The sequence below is a fragment of the Dendrobium catenatum genome, unplaced genomic scaffold (assembly GCF_001605985.2).
Source record: "Dendrobium catenatum unplaced genomic scaffold, ASM160598v2 fragScaff_scaffold_1521, whole genome shotgun sequence".
NCBI classification, from domain to species: Eukaryota; Viridiplantae; Streptophyta; class Magnoliopsida; order Asparagales; family Orchidaceae; genus Dendrobium; species Dendrobium catenatum.
This window is the reverse complement of record NW_021319983.1, coordinates 265,828-271,063: the sequence shown is the minus strand read 5'-3', so window position 1 is coordinate 271,063 and position 5,236 is coordinate 265,828.

Sequence of the window (5,236 nt, the reverse complement as noted above, 5' to 3'; positions counted from 1 at the left end):
TAACACACTTCCAACAGGCAACAGGTAACAGCCAACAGGAAACAAAGAATTCTAATAGTCAATACACTGAGTCACTGATACACTCATACACAGATACACTAATAAGTGAAAACAGCCACAACTCACAAGGCCGATAACAGCCACAAGGCCGACAACCCACAGGCAACAGCCAAGCAGAATAAATGAATAATAGATATTGCCAATTTCAATTTTTGTACTTGTCTTTGCTCCCTCCTGCCCTGGGTTGCCGCTGAAATTGAAATGTGTTCTACCCTTCCAGTGTTAATTGAATTCCCCTGTATACCTGAGCGGTGCTTCCACCGCGAGGGCCATAACAGATAATCAAAGCCACAGATAAAAGCACAAAATGTGAAGCTCTAATCAGTATTTCAAATCCACAGCAACTTCAAATTGGAAGGAAGAATCGAAGAAGCAAATAACTCAAAAAAAAAAACCACTATAGTCTCCACTCTCTAGCAGTAGCAGTGCCTCCGTAACAAAAAATCAAAAAAAAAAAAAAATTGCAACACTCATTGCTTGTCTTCAATTCTTCAAAGATAACCAAAAGATAAGTAGATAACCGAAAGAAAGTTAACCAAAAAATCAAACCAATGAGGCGATGAGCCGATGAGTCGATGACGAAGAATTAAAGAGGTGCAGAGGAGGAAATCTCAGCGAAATCAACCAGCCCTAGCTTATGGTTTTCTCGCTCGAAGAGAGACGAAGTCACAACTCACGAATGGCGTACTCTCGGTCTCGGTTAATGGCTAGTTAAATGCCCTAAGAGGGTAAATTTGTAAATACGAAAACGGGTCGAAACGGGTCACTTTCGGGTTACCCAGGTTGACCCGAACCCGACTCGAAATGGCATACGGGTCAAAAAACAGAACCCGAACCCGACTCGTTTCAGGTTCGGGTCGTGTTTTCGGGTCGTGTCAAATGTTGACAGGCCTAAGAACAAATGCTGTAATGAGTCAGCATAAAATATAAATTAATATAATTACAAAAAAAAGAGAGATATTTTTTAAATGTTGAGAATTGAAAATTTAATTTATATAATTGAGATTAGATTCTAAGGATCTGTTTAGAAGAGCTGAATTATTTTATAAAATTGTTTGCGAAGTTACTATAAATAGAATATTTTATTATTAAGATTATACTAAATATTTTTTTATTATAAAAATTCTAAAAAAATAGTAAAAAAGCAATAGTCAAATAAAATTATGATTGTCGGTTAAAATATAAATAGTCAAAAAGATATCCCAAACAAACTCTAAAATTTGGACAACTTCCTAAATTGTAGACAAATTTCTACTATTAATTTTTTCGTTGATTTCCAAAAAAATATGAGCTAAATATATAGAAAACAGTATGAAAATTATCTGAAATAAAATCTAAATCAATTGGTATCATTAATTTATAATAATAGATAATTAAGTTGAAAATAACATATTGCCATTATTATTATTATTTTTATATTGCTATTTTATATTTTTAACATAATAACTAATAAGAGCATAAATTAACTTGAAGCAACGCTCGACAATAAATTTATTAAGCATGAAACGTTGAAAATTGGTGTTAAGCATAAACGAAGGAAAAATTAGGACAGACACAAGTCAAAATACCTACAGAAGGTCAATCCGGATGCGAGCGCGTCACGCAATATATAGTGCATTGAGTGACATGGCTCGTTCAGATTGACCTCCAGACACGTTCGGCATCCGCACTATCATACTAAAAGAATATAGTGAAAACTATGCTAAGCTTTAATGTGATCTGCTATATATATAATATAATAGATAAATTAAGAATAATATTACTTTTAGTCTCAAACAAAGGGAAATCACAACTTCTATATCTCAAATTAGCGGCTTGGAAAACTTTTTTTTTTCTTTTTTTTGAGTGTGTGTGTGAACATTTAGGTCAATTAAGGCAAGCACACACACGCATCACATACGTAAAGCTCGAATCCAAGACCTCTTGGTTGGTTGTCAAAGCTCACAACCAACAAACCAAAATGAGCTAAGTGGGAGACATTCTTAATTATGCTTCATTTTAAGCACAATGTTGTTGCATTGCAAAGTTCATGATATAATACGCAAAGAGGTTGAGATGATTTCTTATCATATGATTGGTCCTTTAGGTTGCTAAAAAATGATTAAGGACGACCACATGAATGAAAAAAAAAAATCAATGAAGATATCCTCAATGAGTTTTTAGATATGATGTATTTCAAATTCGTTAGATTGTGTTTGAGATTAGTACAGTTTAATTTTAATTGTTTATAATGTATTACACTTCTCGAAGAGTCTGTTGACCCTATTAGCTAGGAGAGTATATGTATTACATCCGACTTATATTAAAAAGGCATGATAGCTTTAAAAAGATTTGATTAAAAAAATATTAAAAATAATATTTTTATTAGAGTTGAATGAGAATTATGTAGGGGCATGATTTTATGTCCTGCAAGTTACTTAATGGATTCGCTAAGGGCATGAGTTGATTGCTTCAGTTTGCTTTGAGTAGACCTGAGTCCCCAGCCTTATATTGGGAATTCTCTTTTGCGTCCCAATTAATTGGTATAAAACCATGTATTTATTATCACGGCTTTTAAATAGGACCACCATGAGGTGATCGGATTCCAAGCCTTCATGCATAATTGGAAAATTTTCAAGTGTTGGGACTATTATGAAGAAACCATAGGCCTTGGTTTGTTGGTGGCATGTTATTAATGGCATCAATCGGATGCAAACCCGAGCTTTTTTACTCAATTAGGGACTTTTAAGTGTTCATACCACCATGAGCTAAAATAATTAAGGCTTCGTTTGAGATGATTTTTAATGTTCTGTAAAACTACTTTCTAGTATAAAAATATTTTAAAAACAAAAAAAAGTTGTAGCCAGAGCTATCGCAAACTAAATCTAGCTAAGGCCTAGTTTAGGACAGCTTTCTTACTGCTTCTTAAAACTACTTTCTAATACAAAAATTAACATTTTTATACTTAAAAAAGTTGTTTTAAAAAGTAGTAAAAAAGCCGCCCCAAATCAAATATATGTCTAAAAATGTTTCAATTCCATTGAAGATTTTAGGGATTTAGGTAAAACTACAAGACAATCTTTGACCCCATTGTTCATTATTTGTTATAACCATAACTTCTGCCCTTGCTTTTCTTCACCTGCAACCTCTAAGTTATCTTTCCAACATCCATGGATGACCCCTCACCCATTTTTTGGCAAATCTTGATTTTTAAACGAAAAAAAAAATCTATAAGAAAAAAGATTGAAAAGTTTATATTTTATACAAATAACATTACATTTTTTTCATCATTTAATTCTTTTTTTGACAAGCGGGATTGGAAAGAAGATTGGAAATCCACACGCTATCAACCACCACAGCTTCATCATCATCATTTCGGTGCCAGCTCCACAGTGCATGGGTAGTATTTGCAACATACAACTGGCCATGTCCAAAGCTCGCCTCCCTGAACAAAGAGATGCTCGGCTGTGGATCAATGTACTTTTTCGCAAGCCCTTCCTTGTTGCCCCCATTGGTCCTTTTTGTCGTTATACACAGATGCCTGCACCACCATATATTACAAAGTTTTGCTTCAAAAGCGTATACCTTTAAGTTTTGTATGTTATTTCCATAAAAGTTTGGCAAATAATTCCTATGGGTGTTTATTATAATTAATCCGCATGAAATAACTACGAGTCATCTCTCTCTTATAATGGAGTTAGTTTGTTCCATAGAGGATCAACTCATGAAAGAAAGTGAAAGTAAAAAAAGAGAGAAACTGTAGTTCGGAATTCAACGAATTCAACATAGATCAATGTATGTTGTCTTCCGATTAAATTCTTGTGAAAATCATTTTGTTTATGATATTGTGGATTTAAGACTTATATAAATTCATATTTTTCGTTTTGATTTCTTTTACATAATTTATGATGCGAGTTCTCCCAAGAGTTAGAGAACTCATAATGCATATTAAGAGTTATTGTAAATGTTAGGGGACTTAATCTTCAAAAAAGTTCTTATAAGAATATTAGATAAACTCTTAATCTCACATGTAATTTTTTACTTGTTGTGAGTTCTTGCAAGAATAGGAGATATTGAATCTTACAAAAAGAGCACTTAAAAAGCGCTCGTAGGCGTGGAAATGACCAGCAAAAACGGCATCTACGCGAGCGGCGTAGAGAGTCTCTTCCATAGCCTTCCTCATGTCCTCACCGTCCCCCTGATGTGCTTTATTGGAATTGTACTATGGAGCATGTATTAGGGCGAATAGCCACTTGGTCTTGGACCGGTCAAGCTTGGCAAGATCGGCTTGCAACCATTTGAACTGATCGGAGCTGGCGTCGAAGTCGGTGTAGGAGCCGAGCATAAGGACATGTACGGCACCGCCGGCGGTGTCAAACGAGTAAAAAAGGTTTGAAGGGGAGGCGCTTTCCTCGTATTGCATATGATATCGGGCGTTGTAAGGTTTGAAGGGAGTGGATTCGATGAGAGGTATGGTTTCGATCTCATGGTTGCCTTCGGTGACCATCCATGGCCGGCGACTGGTAAGTGGCTCGACGAGACGGGCGTAGGAGTCCCATGAGGGCTGGTTGAGATTGGCGTATGAGAGGTCACTGGGGAGGAGGAGGATGTCATAGTTGGACCGGGAGATGTGGGTTAGTGTTGAGTTGGTCCAGCCGATTTGGCCTAATGTAAAGTTATGAAAGCGACTAACCAGAGAAGAAGAAAGGATTCTTCTTCCCTAGGAGCGGAGCAGAACACAGAGAAAGGAAAAGTAACAGGAAAGAAATAATATTTTTATATATTTTGTTTTACAGACCATAAGACTATATATAGATACATACATTCAAGAAATGTACGACCTGCTCTAACGGTACAATAAGGGACCCAACCATTGGTTGACACGTGTAGTGTTTGCTAACAGCCCCCTTCAAACTGATGGCTACAAGGTGGCTGTGAGTTTGCTGGATAATTGTTTGAACCGTTGTGTAGGGAGAGCCTTTATGAACAGATCTGCTGTTTGGTCTATTGTGCAGATGTGATGAACGTAGATCTGATTTTTCTTGATGCAGTCCCGGATGAAATGACAGTCTACTTCGATGTGTTTCGTACGTGCGTGAAAGACCGGATTGTGTGCTAGAGCGATGGCCGACGTATTATCGCAGTAGACTGTTGTGGGAAGCTCTTGCGGCTGGTGGAAGTCATCCAGAAGTCGTCT